This window comes from Hoplias malabaricus, chromosome Y (assembly GCF_029633855.1).
Source record: "Hoplias malabaricus isolate fHopMal1 chromosome Y, fHopMal1.hap1, whole genome shotgun sequence".
Lineage (NCBI taxonomy): Eukaryota > Metazoa > Chordata > Actinopteri > Characiformes > Erythrinidae > Hoplias > Hoplias malabaricus.
In genome coordinates this window covers 11431833-11442066 of record NC_089820.1, presented here as the reverse complement: position 1 = coordinate 11442066, position 10234 = coordinate 11431833, and positions in this window count along the sequence as shown.

The following is a 10234-nucleotide window of genomic DNA, read 5'->3' as shown; positions in this document are numbered from 1 at the left end:
GGCCCGGACGCTAAGCTTCTGCATGATGATTGGATGATCTGTCTGAGGCTGAATCAGCGATCCTTTGGTGTAAAGATCCGTGGGAGCATTACATTTTCATTCTGTTCTGAGTTCAACCGGAGACTTTCCGAATCCTCTTAGCAGCATTTCCTTTGTTAAAAACGACTAGCTACAAATCGAGCTTCTATTTTGGGTGGTTTTTTTGTAGCTGCTTGTGTTTGGAGACTGACTTCTATCACTCTTTCTGACTTCTATTGCAGTTTCTGTCCAGCGGGTGCTGCTGAGCCCCTCCACCGTCACAAAGCACTCACAGGCGGACACACTTCACATGGGCCAAGGCCGTTTAAGCAGCCTAGCTCTGCTGGCCATTGAGAGGACACTAGTAAAGTCCCTGGAAAAGACGCCTTGTTGGTACGACAGAGTCACAGATCATTTTCTTGAAAAGGAACGGAGGGTAGAATTTACGTATAAATAAACCAACACATGTTATGATGTAGGCCGAAATTGAGCTTCCCCTCTTTGAAAGACCAGCATCCGCCACTGATGTCAGTATATCTATGTTCTGGTCTTTTGCCCATGACCAAATCTGTAAGTATTCTTGTGGCCACCAGGAGGAAAAGTGTTCCAGATCCCTGGCCTAAACGATCTCTGAAAAAGGTCTTATATATGTATTCTTGTATAATGAACAAAACACCTCTGATGTTAAACATTTAAAGATATGACACCAATGGCATTTAATCATGTAATTAAAAGCTTCCAGGAATTGTAGGGATCATTTTAGTTATTTTTACCATTTCCACCACTCCACTAATCCTGACAATCTGTATGTGTACAGCACTTCCTTAATGAACATATAAGTGAGCAAGCAGTCTGACAGGAAATTTTATCACCGCTTAATGATGTCTGCCACAATCACACTTCACAGCAGCTTTTATAGTCAATCTGCACTTTCTGTTTGTTCAAGAAATGTCAAACTAAGGTAAATATACAGATGTACTATGTTTAATTACTATTTAGAACCTTAAAAGTTTCTATTCATAAAAAAGTAATTATTAGATATTATGTAGCTATTTTCCTTCCTTCTTTCCTTTCCTACTTTTTACCTACATTGTGCCAAATGATGTAACTCTAGCTTTAAGGACTCATTTTTAATTTTAAACTTAAATGTTATTACAAATGAAAAAAAGATGTAAATTAGCCATTAGATGTAAATTAGACATAAGAGAGTGGTGAGAGGTAAACTGAGACAAAACAGAGGAGAAAGACATTAAAGAGCAATAGCATCACTGTCGGCAGTATTGCACGGTACTTGACTAAACAGACCCATGTCCCTATCACCTCAGCTGAGATGAGGGGCAAATCTAAAACTCATGTTGAATTTGACCCTGATTGTAACATACATTGTGATCAACGTGGCATTTGTAACCCTGTTGTAAATCCCTATTCAAACAACATTACATTGATCACCCTACCCTTAAACCCTTAACCCTTAGGCCTTTAGCAATCATTTTACAAACAAACAGGAATATATTCTCAAGAACACAGGTGTACACAATTAGTATTCTGGTGACAGAGACAAGTGAGTGTGATCCTGATTGGTGGGATGAGGCTTAAGGTCTGTCACAATGGTGTTCATTTTGTTGTCACTAATGGAGCTATAAATCTCAGAAACAGCCTTCTCCAAATGGTGCTTATGGAAAAACCTATTACTTTGCAAATGGATGGCACAGGAAGTTTTGATGACCTGTTAGATTAAGAAAAGATATCTCAGCTGGTCAGACTGTTCCATAACCGTTCTAAAGACCTCCTTCTAAGTTCAAATGATATCTTTGGGGATGTGGGTGCTTCCACGTGTCTAAAGAGCGCTTGTAGAAGATCTAAATCCTGGCAACAAACTCCAAGAAACATAGGTCTATTTGTGTTCTGAGCAGGGGTCAAAGAATATGATTTAAGACGGCCAGCTCAATACAGACATGCAAAACAGTTGAGATTAATCCCTTATTGTAAAAAATAAAAATATTTAGCCCAGCCAAAATGTATATATATGTAAATTATAATATAAAACTGTTGCCTTAACAATGGCATTAGCTGTCTTTCTTGGGCAATGGTTGTACATGCCACTTTCAATTATGTTTATCAGTCCGTCACTCAATCAGTCAGCAGTGACTCAGCAAAGAATTTAGAAAGTAAACATGTAAAAGTCCTCTAGGCAAGCCTCCTAGGTTGTTCAGTAGAAAAAGAAAACAGAAGCAAGTTCCAGTGTAACAGACTTAATAATAATCTTTTATATTAATTGAACTAATTCTTACGAATGTACTGCTCACATAGAAAGAAAGACGGAGAGAAAGACTGTGTATGTGAGTGAGAAGAAACATTCTCACTTTAAATTTAGAGACAAAACCTCACCTTATCCTCTTTCCATCTCATCATGCAGTCAAATGAAATTCAGATCAGCCTTTCCCTGACACCTATTTGTTTCTTTTGTTTTTGTTTTTTTTTTTTTTTTTTGCTGGCTTCTGAGCTATACAGACGTAAAAGCTGTCTGCGCTATTCACCGTCTCTGTGAGATAAAGCCGTAAAGAGATCAAACAGAAAGGGTGCATTTAAGAGTGACAGACAGCACAGCAATCATGCTGTAAAAATAGATGCTGTAGGTAATGACAGGCAACTGATCTAAACATTAATTCTGAACCTGGAAGGCACTCATGCTTGCATCCTATATTTCAGTTCTGTAGCGTGCATATAAATGACTGACTGAATACTTGCCTGTTATATACCATTATATATTACACATACACACAGATATACGTCTCTTGACCTATCATTTGGATTGCATGAGATTTCTTTATGTACAATAAAATTAGTAGTGCCCAGTTTGTGAGTCTGGGCGATCACATGTATGTAAACCTCCCTTTGAACACCGGTGTGCCACAAGGTTCTGTGTTGAGCCCCTTTGCTCCTCAGATTTTACAAACTTTTAGTGCTGTATGTCAAAAGCATACTGACCAACTTTGTGGCAGTATGGTACAACAGCTCCACTCTGTCTCACAGGAAGACAATGCCAAGACAGATGAATACGGATGCATTCATCCATATTATATATACACACACACATTACTATGGTTTACTAAAGTATATTGTTGGATGACCAGGTTTGGATCACAAACACTACTCCTTCTTATCCCAAAAGGGATACAATTTCATAACTCCAGAGAACACAGCTGGTGAACCTGGTGAGTCCTGCTCCGGGTGACTGTCTATGAGGAGTTTGGTGTGTTCTCCCAGTGTCTGCGTGGGTTTCCTCCAGGTGATCCTGTTTCCCATAATCCAAAAACCCATTGGTAGGTGGATTGGTGACTCAAAACTCTGTGGGTGTGAGTGTGTGAGTAAATGTGTGTGTCACCCTGTGAAAGACTGGTGCCCCCTCCAGGGTGTGTTTCCACCTTGCGCCCATTGTTTATGGGTAGGCTCTGCACACACAGCGACCCTGTACTGGATAAGCGGTTACAGACAATGAATGAATGAATGAATTTCATACAGTGTCAGTCTGCTTGTGCTTGTTTATCAATAGTTTGTATTATCCTAACTTGTGTGCCAACACCAGTTCACACATATAGAAATCAAGCAGGGGATGCATGTTTATTTAATATTTTGTTTAGTTACACTTATATAGCACCATTCTAGACACCCAAGGAAGCTTTACAATGAATACTACACATAATGCCATTCCATTCAACTCTAAAATGAGTTGCAATTCGATCCAGGAACGATCGTCCTCCTGGAGGATTGCACTGGGCACTAGGAGGTTGAAACAAAATAGAGTGCCAATCCATATCTAGGCATACACACATAGAGACATTCATTCACATACACACCAATTCACTCATGCCAGGACAGTTTATAGAGTAGCCAATTAATCTAACCTCCATGTTTTTGGACTTTGGGAGGAAACTGGAGACCCCAGAGGAAACCCACACAGGGAGAACATGAAAACTTCACTCAAATGTGACTGAGAGGTGAGCATGCTAACCACCAAGTCACCATGCCATTTACTTCAGCACTGAATGGTGTAGAATCACAGTGGGAATTCACCACCAGTAAATAAACCAGAGCACATCTCTGTTGTATAGCACTGCGACCCTGAAATGGAAAAGCAGAAAAGAAGAAGATGATGATGATGATGTCTCTGTTGCATACAGACACCTCATCCAATGTAGCAAATTGATTCTGAAGGACAATCTAAACACCTGGCCCCGTTTAGTTTTTCCTTGTCTTCAGGACTGTTTTAAGCAAATTACCTGGAACATAGACACCAGTGCCTGGCAGCATCAATGCCAAGTGCCAAGGACTAGAAGAGAAAAGCAAGAGTCAACCTGCCCTGGGCCAGAAAAAGCAAAGAAGACTTCTCCTCCCAATAACCAGATACTCTGTCTGAGCTGATGAGTGGAGGACCTTCACTGAGAGGCCAGACAATGAACATACCTGGCACAGGGTTTTCAGATATGTTCACCATCTTCAATATGTCTTTGAGCAGGGCAGTTGTCTGAATATGCTTCAAGCCCACCACAATAATCTCTGAGCCATGGATGTTTTCAATTACCTTCCTTAATGACTTTTGTCCCCTTGCAGTCCCACCCATCACCATGAAGTCCTTCAAAAAGCTCAACATGAGGCACATAAAGAAACAGCACCCCCCAACACCCCAAGACTTGACACCCTGCAGTTTACATGTTGTCTCAAGCATTCAGTTGATGACGCCATCTCTGTTTCATTCTCAAACACCTGGACAATAAAGACACATCAGAATTCACATCACATTCAGTTTAGCATTCAACACCCTCATCCCTCAGCATCTGGTAGGAAAACTGAGCCTGCTGGGCTTGAACCCCTCCCTCTGCAGCTAGATCCTGGACTTCTTGGCTTGGAGACCACAGTCAGTCAAGATTTAGAATTTCCAGCAGGACTATGTTGTGCCTCTGCCAGGGCTGTGTACTCAATCTACTGCTGTTCAACCTGCTGACTTGACCACTTTCTTCTTAATGTTCACAAATCAATTTGACATCCATTTGAAAACTTGAGATTTTTAAGAGTGCCAAACTTCTTGGTGTTCACATTGTGGAGAACCTGACCTGGTCCCTCAACACCAGTTCTGTAGCTAAGACATAAGTCATCTAGTTCTCAGGAAGACTGAGGAAAGCTCATCTCTCCCCTCCCATCTTCACTACCATGTTCTACAGACTCTCTGTAGAGAGCATCCAGAGCAGCTGCATTAATGGCTGGTGTGGGAATCGCAATGCCTCTGACTGCAGTGGATAGTGAGGACTTCTGAGAAGATCTCAATCTCTCACACATGGTTATATACACCACATGCTGAATTCACAAATCCACCAGCACCACTGCTGATCCCACTCTTCCCTCACACAGACTCTTTTCTCAGCTGAAGTCTGGCGGAAGGTACTACATCATCCTAGCCATTACAGCCAGACCCTGTCAGGGCATCAGACTCCTCAACACTCAGCACTGAGCTGACCCCCCACACTCTCACATATTTCAGTTGTCAAACCACCATCTTTCCTTGCATTTTCTATTATACATTTTCAGTAATATTTGTAGGTAAATACTGTTCTAAAGGTATAATGTACTTTGTTCCTTCTACCTCAGTAACTGCTGAGTTTAGTTTTGTTATAATCTGTAGATACCTTACATGCCATAGTATGTTATATAACTTTGCACTTTTATCTTCCACAACACATAATATATTACTGTGCAATTTGTCTGTGCTTCTCTGAACTGTGTCTATTTTACCTGTCATTTCATATTTATCAAACATATTATTTATTTCATTTACTTTAATGTTTTCTTGGATTTGCACTTTATTTAGTCTTGTGTAGTGTTGTGTTGCTCTATGTAACACCATGGTTCCTGAGGAATGTTTTCTTGACTGTGTACTTTAATACTGTGGAAACAAAAATAAAGGCTCTTGACCTGACATAAGCTTGCATTGTTAGCTACATTAGCCTTCCAGCTCCAAGCACAAATACGAAAGCAGACTCCAGACAATGATATTCATATTCATTTAATGTAAAAAGGTAACTATAAAAATTGATTTTTGCCCAAATCATTTGGCCATGATAAACAATATTAATTATGCTGAATTATTACATTGATTTGGTATAATTTCTGCTCATGTCTCACACTAATCATGGGTTTCTGGTTGCTTGGACCAAAAGAGAACTGTTCATGATTACTCATGCTTATTCATCACTCAGTTTCCGAGACGACTGGAAGCCATGATTTTATGTGACACAAAAATTTAAATTAAACAAACTGAGCCCATGGCACTTTCTGAGAGGCTTTTTATAGAGAGAGAACATTTTAGTCTAGTCACTGACTTGACGGGATCATTTAAACTTAATAATATAGCAGATAATATTTGGGTGTTATTAACTGTAGAGCATTTATAATCATGCCACTGTGTTAATTAAGTCATATTTCATGTAACAGCATATTAAGTTGTTAAGAACACTTCTGGGGTATCCTTTGTGCATAGAGTTGCATTGACTAGGTTATAAGACAGATCTGACTACAGTTCAGCACTCTTTGTCTAAGTGTCAACTAAAATTCACTCATTCTTCACAGTCTCACACGCAAACGAACCAGAGGCGCAGTGTCAGCTGCTGGAGGTAGTGACTTCACAATTATGCATGATGAAAGAACCAATTTCAACACAAAAAGTGCACTAGGAATGGGAATGTATTGACAGCCACAGTGACAAGGTGCCATTTTTTCAAGTAAAAAAAAAATTTGAAACAACAATCTACCAAGCTGGACCATGCTTTCAAAAGTTTCAATTCATTATATGCAGATGTGCAACAAAGAAGATAAGCAACATTTTTTGGATGTAACAAGTTAAATTAAATTAGGACATTTGCTTCATATAAACTGGTCATTGTCAAGTAACTACACATTTTGTGCACATCTCTTTTTTGTGTGTTTACCCTTCAGGGCCACTGTCAGAAACTTTGGACACAGCAACAACCTTTTTTAAAAAAAAAACCTTTACCACACCATCAAACCTCTACATAATAATACACATAGGGTGGTTTCCCAGACAGGGATTAAGCATACTCCTGGGCTATAACCACATTTCAGTGGAAAATCACAATTCAAAATGCTTTAATCTCTGTCTGAGAAACTCTGAATGGGCCCTGAATCTATAATCTATGAAAGTTTAACTTTTTGAATGGAATTATGTCCATTAAATCAAATTTTCCATGACATTCAAATTTTTTGGAATGGTTCTGTACATTCTTCACAACACCTCAAAACCCAAGGGAAATACTATACACAAATATCACGTTATCTAACAAAACACCAATATCCATTATCATTCTCCATTAAATAACATTATATTCCACCCAACACCATAACTGTACATCACACAAGAGATGGCACAAGAACTGATAATTGGGTACCAAGTCGAAAACGATACGGTTCTTGTGTCCTGTGGTACCGGAAGTAGCCTACACTCTAATAAGCCGAGTCGGCAAGAGAAGCAACATGGCCGTTGCAAATTAATCTGCTGCCTCACGAAACATGAAAAGCCCAGAAGCGACTCACACACAAAACACATACCATCGCTTACCTTAGGCTGTTCCTTTCAAAACAAGACCAACATAAGTCTTTCTGTAAAACCGTTCGTTAATCCTCATGTTTGTGCAATAGTTAGGGGCAAAAGGTTTACAAAATGTACAAAAATTGAAAAAGCAATTAAACTATGATCCCCGTGTAGCTTAGGCTCTCAGCATTCCAACGACACGTCAATCAAGTCTGTAGTTATGGCGATGCGCAACCAAGAACGAGGGACAAACACAGACCCACACTTCAGAGAGCATTCGGTTTCAGCGCCTAACCGAACCAGCCACAAGCTCAACAATTTAATCAAGACAATACATATGTTTTCAAAGCTTAGATTTCTTTCACTGTCTGCCTTTCTCTTTGGGAGGTTGCCTCGCTCTACTGCCAAACAAGGTGAAGCTCCCGCCTTCCAACACGTCTGGCATTTAAAGTGGTAGAGTACACTCAAAAAATTAACCAAGGGGGTTCTTTGCCTTACAGAGGGACAATATATTGGACTTATGTAAGTTCTTTACATTTTGGTTGAGTGCCTAATTCATTCTTGTCTGAGTTTTTGGAAGAATAAAATGTGTTTAGTTTGGTACAACTGAAGCAGGCTGAAAAGTGAGTCCTTCATATTGAATAAGTAGATAGAAATATATTTGTACTTGTTAATGGAACGCAATTTAGTTAAGTTGTATTAAACCACACTACTAACATTCATATAATTGAATTGATGTCTGTTGCACTAAAAAAAAAACAAATAAGCTTAGTGAAGGTCAGTTAAATGAAATGCTGTTTTATACATATATTCAGTCAACAAATCTGGCTTTAGTTGAAGTAATTAAGTCTATGTATGCAGATTCTACTCAATTCGTTTAGATGGAAATGTGTGGCATAATAAAATTAAGTTATTTCAATGGTTTATTTTTTTGAGTTTCATTGTTTTTTTGTTTTTTTTCATGGTATCAAAATTGTTATCGAGAATTGTGGAATTTTAGTGGTATTGGTAGCGATTTATAATTTTCTGGTATCCTGACATCCCTACATCACACACTATCTCCATCTCCACTCAAACTGCATCACTCTCCACAAAAACATTCTCCACTAAAGCATCAATGGTGACAGACAACATCATTACACTATCGGCAGCAAATAACATCATTCCCCATCAATCACAATTGTTCCCCATAGTTCTCCATCAGCACCTTCATTTATCACCACTCACCATCACTCTCCACCAATTACCATCATTCTTTATCAAGACCCTCATTCACCACATATTACCATCATTCTCAACCAACTAATATCATTCTCCATCAATGCAAAATATTCACCACCAATCACCATCATTCTCCACCAATTACCATAATTCTACATCAGCATCATCATTTACCACATATCACCAGCATTGTCCAGCAACAGCATCCTTTACGACAAATCACCATCCATCTCTACATATGGCTGCTTTATGCAGCAAATACCAGCACCAACAATCACTTACAAGTTCCTACATTCCAACCTGCTCTTGTTTTAAACAGACCAAAGCAGAATTATAATAATCCAGCACATTTTCAGAAGCTGCCATATGCAGAAAAGGCTAACAGAATTTCAACCATCAGCTCAATGTTCTGAAACGATTCATAGGGGGTTATTCCAGACGATAGTGACTCTGCTGGAATTCAAAGAACAACAAAACCCATTTCCAGCCCTAAAATCACTCACTAGTACCTACAGGTATGTAATCCTAAGAATGTTCAATTTCAAGGGGTCCTACTAGAGACCAGAGAATCACTGTTCAGCACTGATTTGATGCATGAATATACATTTTCTTTTCCTTGTCCCTTTAAATAAATGAATTATAACACTTTAAACACATAGAAGGGAAAGAGAAAGATACACAATACGACATCTGTTCATCCAACATTTTGTCTGAAAATAATAGTATTCCCAAGGAATTATTCTCCCTTTGCAAGACGGCATGGAGGCATGACCGTGATGTCACTCCTGAGCCTGGGTATCCAGGCTTTGGCACATGCATTGGGTCAGTTCTGTGTGTCTAGTTTTGAGCTGGGCAGTGCTTTGCCAGTGCCTTTCTCAAGCTCAAGTGAAATGGAAAGGTGGCATCAGGAAGAAAAATAAAATATTGTGCCATTTTGACTGTGCACATCAACCAACCCACTGTGGCTACCCCTCATGGCAGTGGAATATGGAACAAGAAGTTCTTCTTTTGCTGAAGTAACAGCTTTTACTCTTCTGCTGTTTCACAGTTTCCATTTCATTTCATGCTTGTGGAGATTATACAAACTATGTGTGTGCAGGTGAATGACTGGGTGCACATTAAAATATATAGCTGATATTCAAGGAGCATTTACAATTTTGGGCATATAGCAGCGGTCAGCATTTAACACTGGCATCCCTTGAACTGAGGCTAAGAAAATTAATGTTGCGATAAAGAATGTGTTGTTTATGTGTATGTGTATGGTGCACTCAATCTCTGATGCACAGCAGTCTTAAGTGGACTGGAACGGTGTGTAAATGTCAGGCTTCAGCAGTGAATGGTTAAAATCTCACACTGCATCTAAACAGCATCATTTAGAAAGTCTGTCATACACCA